Raw genomic sequence first — 13537 nt, 5'->3', positions numbered from 1 at the left:
TAGTTAAGACATCAGCTATTTGAAGTTTAGAGAGTCCATATTGAATGACAACCTTATTGGCTAGTACTTGCTCTCAGATATAATGGGCATCTATTTCGATGTGTTTGGTTCATGCATGAAACACTAGATTAGAAGCCAAAGCTGCTACACTAATATCATCACACCAAATCACAAGCTTGGTGTGGACAGGAACTCCTAACTCAGCAAACATATTCTATAACCAGGCCACTTCTGTGGTAGTTTGTCCTAAAGCCCTATACTCAGCTTCGGTGGACGATAAAGCCATAAACCTCTGTTTTCTTGAGCTCTATTAGATCAGATTAAGGCCCATATATATACAATAGCCACTAGTTGATCTCCATTAGATCAGATTAAGCCTCAAACATTGTGGTAGATTCTGGTTCAATAACATTCTGTTCTGTAAGAAAAACAATGGAAGGATGGACTTCAATAGTGGAAGGAAAGGATACGGTAGCTATTTTGGCTCTTGTCACCATAGGGTAAGTATTAGTAATTACTAGCTGTAGGGGAATATTAGAAACAAATGGCTGAGGTGACTGGGTAGGCTGTGCAGCTTCAGAGAATTTTGATAATGTAAGATCAACCTCAAGTAAGCAAGTGGTAATACTGATGCTAATGGATGGATAGGGATATAAGAAATGTCAAGGGATGCCTTTTCTAAAGGTTGAGTAGTAGGAGAGTGCAGAGAATTAGAATTAAAAGAGGTACTAGGAGAAGATGTGTGGGATTTTCTAAGGCTGGTAGAGCTAATATCTGGTGTAGGGATAATGTGAACAAAACAAAGATGGTCTACTGCTGAATTGTTGTTAGTAGACTGTTCTAATAAGCTTGGCACTACAGAGGGAATATAAGCCTGACTTGTTGAAGTGGTAGAATGAGAAGAAAGAATAAAAGGAAATGAATATGGTTAGAAGAAAAAGTGGACTCAGAAGAGGACTGAGGAATATAGTGGAGGAAGTAATACCTTGGGAAAAAGGAAATTCAGACTCTTTGAATTTGACACAGGGAGTAATAATGACTTTCCCATCTGGTTTAAAACACTTATAACCCTTATGAACCAAACTATAGCCTACAAACACAAATTTTGTATGGTGAAACTGAAATTTGTGGTTATTAAAAGGTCTAAGAAAGGGAAAGCATGAACAACGAAACACTTTCAAAGAGTCATAAATTTGTTGAACCTTGAATAACTATTAATAAGCTAGAGTAACTATAGGCATTCTATTGATGAGAAAGATTGTAGTTTCAAAAAATAACCACCAAAATTAAAGGGGCATACAGGCATAAGCAAGCAAGGTTAAACTTGTCTCCACTACGTGCCTATGTTTTCTCTCACAGCTACCATTTTGTTGGTGTATATGGGAATAGGAATGTCTAAACTTAATGCCTAAGTTAGTGAGGTAAGAATGCAATGCAATGTACTTTCCTTCTTGATCAGATTGTAGGCACTTAACTTTGTGGCCAAACTGCCTCTCAGCAAGAGTGTGAAACTTAATAATGATTGATTTAACTTCAGCCTTAGTCTGAAGTGGAAAAAGCTAAGTATACTTACTATAGTCATCCAAGAATTGAACATAATTTCTAAAATCTTTAGAGGAAGTTAAAGGGGCAGGACCCCACACATCATTGTGAATTAGTTCAAGTGGTGCAGTAGCTTGAGATGTGGATGATGGAAAGCTAGTAAGATGTAATTTTCCTAATTGACATGCATTACAAAAGGTGGATGGAGAACTGGACAATGTTTTAGACTTAAGTAAAGTATTCTTAGGTAAAACAATAATGATTTTATGCAAATGAGGGAATGAGGGTGTCCTAAACGTTTGTGCCATGTCATGCAATTAGTATCAACTTTATCAGCAGTGAAACAAGTAGCAACAGATTTGATAGGCACTATTCACTCATATTAGAAAAAGTTGCATTAGGAAAACAAAGATTATTATTATTATTAATAGAGAAGGTGTTACAAGGGATAGTATCCTTAAGCACAGACCAAGACAAATCATAATGTAAAGCAGCATTATTCTGAATACTAGAGTCGCACACATTCGAACAAGAGCTAGACATACCTTCATAAGAGCTAGACAGTGCATTATAACTACTGGACATAACTGGATAGGACTTGGACACAGCAGGACACCTTAAACATGATTATGGACAAAAGAAATTGGGCAAAGGAACATTCAACTGGTACAGGCCTCCCTTGAGTTCCCCTTGTAGTAATGTTGCTCTGGTCAACCTGTCCTTAACATAACAACAATCAACATTAAACTCTACAAGAACATCATTATCTGTAGTGAATTTGGAAATGCTTAAGAGATTCTTGGTAATGGAAGGTACACACAAAATGTTTTTAAGATATAAACATTTAGAATGAAGAGTACTAAGCAGAGAAGTATGGCTAGTATGTAAGATAGGGAGGTATGCACCATTACCTGCTTGAAGCTGACTTACACCATCGTAACTCTTACTGACACTTGGGTGATTTAAGTTTGTGGCAACATGATCTGTGGCTCCTGAATCTGTATACCACATAAGATCAGATAAAGTAAAAGAGGTGACGAGAGCAGAGTGCATGGTTGGGGAATTATGTTGTGAGTATGAGCGAGCAAGTCCATTACTGTTTTGAATAAAAAATCTTGTACCAGTGGTAGCAAGAAAAGCTTGATTGTTTCCTATCATCTGTTGACTAGGAACACCAAGAGAGGATGGTGGGACATTTTCAGATTGAGGTTGTGGAATGGTTGGGTTTTGGAAACTGTTATTGGATGAGTAGTGTTTGAACCTGTAGTAGTATAGGTATTAGAGTAATGCTGTTGAGGATTGGACATTGGTATTGAGGATCCATATGCAGTGGATGAACCATAAGCGGGGGAAGGTTGTTGAACATTAGGCATTTGTGGTAGTGGACTATAAACATTGTGAGTTAGCTATTGAGTTCCATTAAAACCACCATTGTAGGCACTATTATAAGCTGAATTGAAACGATGATAGCATTGGACAGCCGAGTGACCAACCTTGTTACAAACTTGACAAATTAGTTTGTTTTTGCTAAAGCTTCTACCTTTGGCTCTTCCATACGATTGAAAACTAGTAGGCTGGAGTTAAACATTCGAAAAGATTGTTGCATTGAGCTAGTATTGTAATTCTCAGTTGTTGGAACTACGTACTGTTGCTGATAGTGTGCATTTCTAATGAGATAAGTGAGGGAAAAACATAAGGGTGTGGAACAGGAGAAGGTTTAGCATTGGAATGTGAATTAGCTGAGGAAGTTGCATTAGTCACATCACTAAGTACTCTAGGATTGCTAAGAGATGCTAAATTGGCAAAGGTATTACACAAATCAGTGGAGTTAAATTTTCGAACCTAATCTCATACTTTTGCAATAAAAACTAAGCCTCCTACAATGTCACAGTATCAACCTTCGATTCAATCCTAGAGGTAAGATTCATCACTACTACATCATATTCAGGCCCTAGACCATCTAAGACATATTGTAAAAGATCTTCATCAAAGACAACAAATCCACTAGCAGATAAACTCTCAACTATTTCTTTCATTTTCTTTATGTAATCTCCAATACTCAAATTGCACTTGTATGTTGTTTGTAATGAATTTTTAAGGTGTAATGCTCTTGCTTTAGAATCACTTATAAACTCACTCGCAAGAGCAATCCAATTTTTTGTAAAGTGACAAAATTTTGACACAACTCCAAACATACGCTTAGATATAAAGGCTAGAAGGAGCTTACAAGGAATCTATTGGTATGTTTCCACATAACATATGTAGGATTCAACTTATCACCAATAGAATCAGAACTAGTTTTAAGCTCTCCTCTAAGTTGACCTAGGTCACCATCAATTTCAGAAGTAGACAGTAAAAGAGGAGGAGGACATTGAATTTTACCAAGCAAATGATCCTCAAGCTCATGTGATCCAATCGTAAACAAGACTTGTGAGCTCCAAAATTGGTAATTGCTGCTTGAAAGTTTCAGATTGATAACTTGCAAGCTTGAGGCTTGAGCTAAGGTGGCGTGATTTGCAGATTCTTTAAGAATTTGTGAGGTGGAACGATGAACAGAGTCTCTCAACATCTTTTCGAAGCTGCTAAGCAAGGAAGAGGAGCTAGAATCTTCACCAGAATCTTTCATCATTGACGCTAGTAAATGCTCTGATACCATGTGGAAATGACAAATAACGAACCAGAAGATGAATTTGAGAGAGTAATTTTAGAGATGTAATTTGTAGAATCTTCTGTCATTAGTCAAATGAGCACAATCAATAGCTCTATTTGTATGAACAAAAGAAAGAGTAAAGTGATTTTTGGAAAACGACACAATATTGACCAAACAAAGTCAAATTACAATTGTAGCCTTTTTGGCACATTAGTCAACAAGGGGGAGATGTGTTTGGATGTTGGTTGGGCAAAGGGTTAAGCCAATGGTGGGCATAGTCAAAGGCAGGTAGCTTTGGTGGCCAACGACAGGGAAAATAGCCAAAAAAAAAAAAAAAAAAAAAATCAACAGCAAGAAGAAACACCTCCATAAACAATAAATTTCCCTTCAACCAAGCTTCAAATCAAACTCCAATTGAAAACCCAATTTCAATTGTTGCGTAAGTCATTGGGGGAGTGGTGGGCGATAACCAACTAGCAATCACAACTTGGGGTGTTGGGGGTTTTAGAGAGGGGATGTTGAGGATCGAAAAGTGGTGTCGAGGTAGGTTTTCGTCGTCAGAATCAGTTGAAAATCGGCAAGAAGCATGCGATTCCACTGATTGGCGACTAGCAATTTGGTGGTGTAAAGGGTTGGAGATGGGTTTTGATGAGGGATGTGAGGGGATGTGTTTGGTGGTCTCGGGGCATTCCAACGATGCCGCAATCAGGCCAATTTGGCATAAAAATAGTGATCACATGGTGGAGGAGGTCATAGGTGAAATCTGGTGCAGTTGGGCTGAATTTTAGTCAAAAAGGGGCTGGGGGAGTTCAAACGATGTAGGGGGAATGATACCAATTGGGTTTGGTGGATTTTCTGGCAAGGAAGCAACCAAAATGGCCTTCGGAATTTATGAATCCATGAGTGGATTTTTTCAAGGGAATAGGGTAATAGCACTCAACAATCACTCACGACGTTCATTTAAGGGTGGGAATATGCGATTTATGAAACCAAGGATGGTAACCTTGAATTTGGCTAAACTTTCAGTGGGAACAGGTCGTTTACTCTTTTTTTATTTTATTTTATTTTTTTATTTTGTATCCAAGTCAGTTTGTCTATATAATCTTGTATTATTCATATGTAAATATGATGACTTAAAGGGATCTTATTTGCGTTTCATAGTTTCATCAAATAAGATTATATGTACACATTTCTTATACAAACACAAAAATACAAACTAATGTGTTATAGTATGATCGATTAACTTAAAATTAAATAAATTAAAATAAATGATACATCCAAAATATACAAGATTGCTAGATTTGTATAAATAATGTTATTCTATATTCCCGTGATCAAGTTTTGTTTTCAGTCAATAATAAAGTAATAATCTATTCAGTTGATTAAGTTTTTAAAAGTTTCTACGGGAAATTTTGGAATCAAATTTTGATCTCATCAAATTAAAATTTATATATTAAAAAAAACGTAACCGACTTTGGTTATGTTTGGCGGAAACTTCATGATAATGTTTTATAACTTTTATTTAGATAAATGAAACTAGTTAGTACCTACGAATGTAGAGTCTTATCTTTAGTGAAGATTTCAGAGTCACTGGAAGAGCAGAGAATTCAACAGGCAGACTTTAGTGAACGTTATCTTTAAGAAATTGCTGCTAAGATGGACTCGTTCAATAGTTCTAAATACAATGAATATAGATAAGATATATTGAGCACTTTTACAAGACTTCCACCTGGGTCGTCCATCATTAGTTAAACTCACTACTAATTAAAGATTAAAGATTAGGGACGTGTTGTTATTGATGTTGAAGTAATGATCAATATCTACAATTCGTCCTCAATTAGTGGTGTAAAATTGTTGCACAGCTATCGGAGATCTTAATTAAAAGATATGCTCCATGTGCCCTGTGCCCATATATGAGTTTTAGTGCACATGCAATGATGCGTAAGTAAAGGGTCAGTTGAAATATCAATTGGTGAAGTAAAGACTTAGGACAGGGGGATCAAACCTATCAAATGTTCTTCCAATCCATGAGCTCTGACTGTGAGCAAAACTTGTGAACGCCATAACCATTAGTTATCACGGTAATTGTCTCCCGTTAGCTTCGGATTTATTAGTTGAAGACTTGAAGGAACAATGGACGAATGAAGCTCAGACAGATTGTGAAGTTTATCCACATTCTTTGCAGAACTATCAAGATTAGAATGCTCGGCCATCGACGCAAGTCAATGGCTCTGATACCATGTGAAGATTTAAAAGAAACAAAAATGAAATTGATAATTGATTTTTATTAACTGTGTTAAGAATGAGTATAATCAAGATCTCTCTTATATATGAAAGAGAGAATAAGTAAAGTAGCTCGTGTGGGCTCAAAACAATGTTAAACTGATATCTGTAAACAATCTACTTAAAACAATAGCATTTTGACAAATTATGTGTGATCCTTTGTGTTTTTCAGAATTGTAGTCTTCACCAGTGTTCTGAAAACCGGACCGGAATGTCTGATCGGACCGGTTCGACCAGCAATCGGCGGCAAATCCGGTCCGGTATATATAAAAAACCGCTATTTGAAGTTAAACCGGATTGGACCGCGGTTGGACCGCCAGAATAGTGCCGAATTGCTGTCCAATCGCAGCTAAACCCCACCGAATTCCGGTATCTTTCGACAGAGAAAACACCCTCATTTGACAGACGGCATCTCCATGACCAAACCCATCCATTTTCAGTCGCCGTCGTCCAGCCTTCGTTCGATCGCCGTCCTCTAAAGTTTACGGCTTTACGCGACATCGGATTTCTTTTGTTGATTCCGGCGAGTTCTGATGTTGATGGAACTCCGTCGCACCACCATCAGAGTCGCCGGCACCTGCACATCAAAAGCCCCAAGATTCCAGCTTCGATTGGCCATCGATCGTCGCTGCCGCCACACTCACCAGAATCTTCACGCAACAGGGTGTTTTAGATAGATTTCAAACCTTAAGGGAGTATTATAGGGGTGTTTTTGATGAATTACAAACCTTTAGGGACTACAATGTAATATTACAAAATACGGTCCAACCGACCGATCCAACCGGTCAAACTGGAAACCGGACCCTTTAATGGGTCATTGTCTGGTCCGGTTTTCAGAACATTAGTCTTCACCCTTTGTATGGTCAAGAGAGAGAGAGAACTTCTATTTCCTATGGTTTTATTAATTTTTCCCTTAAAAAAATTTCTCAAGTCTGGATATAGATCTAGTTTCCTCACGCTACAATCTTGTTGAAAGACAAAATTTCAATCAATTTTTTCTAACACAAGAAAACTGGATCGATAGTGATTTTTATAGAAAGCTTGTTTGTTCCCTAATATTTTGTGGCTTTCAAGTATATAATACTGTATATTGAGCCACTATCAATGATAAATAATGCCTCTGGCCTTTTAAGCACACAAAAAGCCATAAACTATGTGAAATAGGAACTATTGCACATGGAATAAGTAAATAAAATTGTTTCTTGGAAAATTCAAATTCAAGCAACAAATAATGAAGATAAACAGTGACAGTTAAAATAACATTAATAACAAAATCAAGTTAATTTACCTTTCAACAATGAGAGCTAATGAAGCAATGAAGGCTGCTGCAAATACCATCCGGTAGGCAACAAGAATCGTCAAATTCATTCCATCATTTACTGTTAACTTGTTAAGAATATTCATTATTGAATATCCAATTTGAACTACCACCATTACCATTACTGGCTTCCATCCATGGATAACTTCTCGAATATCAACCATTGTCACCATGCCCGACCAAACGAACTTTCGGAACATTTATAATAATACCACATCAAAGTTACAAGCAATCAAAATATTAATTTATAATCCTTTTAGAAGATAAAGAAGACTGTTCATATCATGTCAAGCAATATTCAAGTTAAGAAAACAAAATGAGGCAATTGCCATAGGATTCCTTTTTGAGACAATGATATCCATTTAATTATATGAAATGAATATTAATTATTATCTTGTTTCCATTGGGGCATTTCTTAATCAAAAGACTTTTTATGAAAGAAAATTTACTAGTTGGATATTATTCTTATTCTTTCTAATCTAATTTTTAATTTTAAATATGAACTTCTATATATTCATATACACGGTCAAAAATAATCTACCTCATAACTTTTCTAGATTTTCCAACTACCCCCTCATAGTTTGAAAAACTGTAAACACCTCCCTCCTTTGAAGTACCTAATAGTTGGTTGATTACTGTTAATGATATATATCTAATATAAATATACCTCTTCAAACGATTAAAACTATCAAAATGACAATTTTAACGGCAATGAATGAATTAACAAGAAATGAACTTAACGGAGTAAAATTTTTTTTGTGGAATACACGGCAAAAATTTAATTTTCTCGGTAAACAAACAAGGTAACATAGGAAGAAAATTCAAAATCGTTAGAGCCGCCGCCACTACAGTGCAGCTTTTTCTCAATTCTCCTCTCACTTATCCTTTTCCTCCTTTCCTTAAATATAACACCATCAACATATAAAATTAAAATAAAATTGATTTTTTCCATAAAAATGTCTTCCTAGGTTTATAAATATACATTAGAAAATTAAGAAGTTTGCCTCTCCAAAGAAAATCAATATATATATATATATATATATATATATATATGGCACAACCTGTCTCGAATTTCCTCATCCCGTAGGATCTAGGCGCTCCCACGGGACTCAGATACCCGAGACTTGCCATGTAGAAAAACTATGAAACCTGTTAAAAGACTTACTTTTTCTGAATAATGTCATAGTATTTCAATTTCCAATATCTCAAAAAATAACATATACCATCTATCGTTTTACAAAAGAAAAGATTTTGGGAAATTTGTGGTATCAGGTTTTCCACTTATACTGCACATTTCAAAACATAAACAAAGGAAATACATGATGGGAAACATGAGTTTTTGAAATGAAAGTCCAAAATACAATACAACATAAATATAAAACCTACATAAAAAGATGTCGACGCGTGGCACAACCCTAAGCGAAGACTCATTGCTCGGCACAATCTCCGGGAGGTCCTAGTTGGGGGGGGGGGGGGGGGGGGGGGGGGGGTGTTGTTGGGAGGGACATTTAAAAAGGGGTGAGCTAAAATACTCAGTGAGTGGGGGAAAGGGGAGGTTTATAAAAGTTCCTTAAAAAAAATGATAACATACAACAATTCTTAAGCAAATCCTGATTACAATATAATTCTATGAATATGTAATGGAAGCAACCACACCATTCATGTATGCAATATGTGATTTATTTCTAACCATCCTGCACTCAGTAAACTATACTCTGACTTACTTCCCTTAACTGTATCGGATTCTGAATACAATCTCAACATTTGGTATTAGAAACTCTCACCACAACTAGTACCCTAGGGAAAATCTATCATATCTGGCGGGCGTCGGACATACCTACCATACCCAGCAAGATCTATCATCACGCAGGCAAAGCCACGAAAACTGTCAAACCTGGCGGACTACTCAACACCTAGGCAGAGCACTGATAACTGTCATACATATACGCAGAGCCAAAAATCTGTATCACTAGGGAATGGGTACTTCGTAGGGTGGTTGTAGCACCACAATTATCTTATTTTTCTATCTCAAACCATCATTTTCCATACAATATATGCCACATTTCATATAAGGATAAAGCATGCCAACATATTAGATTCCATGGAAAAATAGGGGGTAAAATGCTAGTTTTTAAAGCATACTTTCAAAACTGACGAAAAGCACCCCATTTTTCCTTTTTACCGAGAAAACTATTTACCACATCACACGTCTCAACCCATATACAATTCAACCAATTCTCAACTCCCCACAGCAGCATTTTATTCATATAGCATGAATATATATATGCCAAACTTCATCAAATTCACCTTTACAAATCAAAGTAAATTCAAGGAATTTGAAGTAATAAATAAATTTATATATAAAGCATGCAATGTATTACCCAGCAAGCATTTCAATTAAAACACAATCCAAGTTAAAAAGACAGCCAAGACACACAACCCATGTTAAATCACCATTATTCACTTCAAAATTTATAGCACTTTAGACACACTGCAGCAAGTTCCCATATATATATATATATATATATATATATATATATAAAGCATGCAACATGGAAGGTTCTTCATTTGACTAGATCTAGTTTGTCTCACTCAAATATTGTACAGCGAAACATACAATGGCTATATGTATATCAATAATACTATACTTACAAAGAAATCTTACAAAGATTTTCATACAAAGTGAGGTGGCAAAAAATGAATGGAAGAGTGAAACAAAAAGTCAAAGCATTAAATTCACTCTTCCATTCATTTTTTGTCACATCACTTTGTACGGAGATTTTTCTAGAATTTCTTTGTAAGTGTAGTATTACTGTTATGTATATTCTTAATCAACATGCAACATAGAAATATATTCCATTTAAATTGAATCTGACGGCATTCCCACACAAACTCATTCGGCTGATGCATGCAGAGTAACCCATTAGTCAGATTTTTATTTAACATAATAAATCTTATGCCAGAACCACATAATAGAAATTCAATAGTTGACATGCAATAGGAAAGTTTTGGATTTTGATAAAACCACTCACTATTCTAGCTCAGCCGAAGCTCCCTGCACTCTCCTCCACTCTTCTCTTCTGATCCTAGCATCAAGAACAACAACGGTTAGTTTTTCTATTGGATTTGAATAAGAAATGAGAACCTGAACTTGGGTTACAACCAGTCTGCTCTTCTTTTCTCCTCCCACTATATTTCATTTCATCTCCTCCATTTCTCTCTCACTCTACCATTTTCAGCCGAATCCATTCTCCTCTTTCTTCTCTTCTTCTTTTTTCTTTCTATCCTCTCTTCTATCTTTTCTCTCTTTCTCCTTTCCTTTCTTTTCTTCTCTTCTCCTCTCGTTTTTTTTTTTTNAACCGACCAAGTCTGGTTTTAGTTCCTAAATCCTATGAATCGTTGAGTGCAGATTCGGGTCTAGGTCCTAGTCCAATTCCAAGGGATTGGACCAGTTACTCGAAACCGCTCACCCCTAAAAACAATAGAGATTGTGTGTGAGAGTGAAACTTGTCTGCATATTATGTTTTAAATATTTTGTTAATTATAATATAGTTTCTATTAACATAAATGAGTCAAAGTCAGTTGTGCTATACACTGGACTTATATAATAATCTATTGTTAGTGTCTATTAAGTCCATGTCATCATTCTCTTAGTGTGTTGAGTGAACTGTTGTTGTGTTTGTTCTGTTGTTTTAAGCCTCTTAACTTGAATATATAAACGACTCTACAGTCTGTTCTTTGGTGTATTCAGTTTTAATAAAATTGAGAGAATTTCCAGATTTCTAAACTTCTTTAGTCTCTCTAAGTTTTGACTTATTTGAATTTTGAAATTGACCTTATGTTAAAATTTTTAGTTTCTCCTAATCTAAAATGATAAAAAATACCAAGTATCAAACTTTCGTGAAATTGTCCCTAACATAAATATGAAATTTATTATTTAGCTTGTGAAAATGAACAGTGAGCAAGAACAAGAAATAGAGAGAGGAATTCGAGAAAATTCTAAAGTATCAAATCAGTATTTTATTTTCGTTTTTAACTGAATACTGAGAGGGAAGAGAGACTGCAATTATATGTTTGTTAACAACAATTGAACTTCAGGTCCTACTTTTGCTTGAAACGACAGCGTCCTGTATTATTGACAACCTAAGGTCAACTACTTCAACTTTTATAAAATTCTGCATCGACCCTTTAACTTTGCATGGTCAACATAACTAACATATTCAATTGGGTTTATAGTGTTAAATTTACGAATATGTATGCCACTCATTCATCGTATTGTACTAAATAATAAGGTCATTGTCATGCACTACTTGCTCATAGATATTAGAGCCGTGCTTGAATATTGACATGGGTTTCTCTTACTCATCTTAGTCTGATATCAAATTATTATAACAAAAAAGAAATATCGAAAAAATACAAACACAATACTGTTGTTATTATTAGTACAAAGTTGAACAGAAAATAATTATCATGGCTGTGTAAATTTACCTGAACGATCATAGAGCTGATAAAAGTCCCAAGAAGTAATTATGAGATCCCTTTCGGCCATTTTGGGGTTCACCATGGTACAATAAGTTTACCTTTGTTGACCAAATATTAATCTCTGGTCCTTTATAGAATGTGAAGATCATCGCCTCTCCTATTCCTATTATTGTACCCAAGATCTTGGCCTTTCCACTTCGAGTCCCTAGTCTGACATTCTCCATTCTGATCATGGAAAGGCACGAGACCATATGGTTATGAAATTGAAAATCAAATATATAATTTGTTAAAGTTAAATTACATGGCAATGGCTTTGCGATGAAGTGGACTACCAGAAACATAATATGCCCATAAGGCATCTTTGGGAGGACAAAAGAGATAATTAAAAAGAGTCAAAATATGTCCGTAAGATATCTTTAAGAGGACAAGAGAAGAATTGAAAGGGCAAGATAGACAATTGAAATGATCAGAATATATCTGAAAGATATCTGAAAGATATCTAAGAGGAATTTAATTTAATTGTATTGAGTTATTGTAAATTGTATGTGAATATTGATATAAAATATTATAATAATGATGAAATCTCTGCATCAAAGGAAATAGAAAAATATCTAAAATACAATAGAAATGAGAATAATATCACATATTCTCATTCTATATTTCCATGTCAACACATTCATTAAGCTCAAATTTAATTGAACAAGTTATAACTTGTTTTCAACTCTATGACCGGTTTTAGTTTGTTACCTTTAATTTCAACTTTGAAACGCCCGAATATGTGCGTAGCAGTTTACATCATACTATTTGAACTTGGAGTGGGAGTTTTATAAAAATCTTGAATTAATATTTGAACTATATACTGTATTTCAATAACAGTCATTGCAGAAATTAGCAGGGGTAGCTGTTGGAACCTTAAGAGTTAATAGGATTACGTTTATTAAAAAATAGATAAATTTTGTGATCTGCTTAAGATTTGTTGACCTTCATTATTCCAATTTCCATGTGAAATGGAAATGGAAAAGGATATAGATTTGTATGGTCAACAGTTGGTCAAAGACAATCAACGACCGGTCACAGGTGGTCAACGACCGGTCAATAGTAACCAACAAATGTCAGAGATTTACAAATACTTATTTCAATAATCATTAGTTATGAAATGATAAACATTGAAATAAAAATCTGAAAAGAAAAAAACATAGAAAATTGAAATTAAAAATAGGGTTAAAAATGAAATTTGTTGGATTTCTTACCCTTAAAATTAT

Source organism: Pistacia vera, unplaced genomic scaffold (genome assembly GCF_008641045.1).
Source record: "Pistacia vera cultivar Batoury unplaced genomic scaffold, PisVer_v2 Contig173, whole genome shotgun sequence".
Lineage (NCBI taxonomy): Eukaryota > Viridiplantae > Streptophyta > Magnoliopsida > Sapindales > Anacardiaceae > Pistacia > Pistacia vera.
Note: the sequence above shows the minus strand (reverse complement) of the source record.